Source organism: Tupaia chinensis, unplaced genomic scaffold (genome assembly GCF_000334495.1).
Source record: "Tupaia chinensis unplaced genomic scaffold, TupChi_1.0 Scaffold000575_1, whole genome shotgun sequence".
Lineage (NCBI taxonomy): Eukaryota > Metazoa > Chordata > Mammalia > Scandentia > Tupaiidae > Tupaia > Tupaia belangeri.
This window is the reverse complement of record NW_006160089.1, coordinates 2,629,429-2,629,819: the sequence shown is the minus strand read 5'-3', so window position 1 is coordinate 2,629,819 and position 391 is coordinate 2,629,429. Positions and strand designations below refer to the sequence as shown.

The 391-nt window shown below is 54.0% G+C and overlaps 1 protein-coding gene across 1 annotated transcript in view; it reads left to right on the top strand.

Annotated features, from left to right (window-relative positions):
• GOLGA1 (golgin A1) overlaps nucleotides 1-391 on the top strand; it is a 68,583-nt gene that overhangs the window by 9,966 nt on the left and 58,226 nt on the right.

Sequence of the window (391 nt, the reverse complement as noted above, 5' to 3'; positions counted from 1 at the left end):
TTTCTCTATAGGGTGCGTGCACTCGCCAGACAGAGAGAGACATAGAGACAGAAAGAGAGAAATCACCCCCCAGGGGGGATGGTCATGCCGCAATCCCTTCTCCTCCATTCTCCTCTTGGGATCCTGGGCACGCACGCACACCCACCCGGCGTGAGTTCTAAGCCACCGGGTCTGGGACGTGACCGGCTGTCAACTACGTGGGAGTCCAGCAATATAGCCATTACGCTAATTGCTGGTTCCCAGTCCTAACAGCTTCTTATACTTCTGGTGCTATGATCTAAATGTTCGTCCCTCCTTCCCAGCCCCAAGTTTGTATGTTGAAAGCTAATTACCAGTGTGGTTGTAATAGGCCGGGGGGGGGGGGGGTTTTTGGGGGAAAATTGGGCCTTGG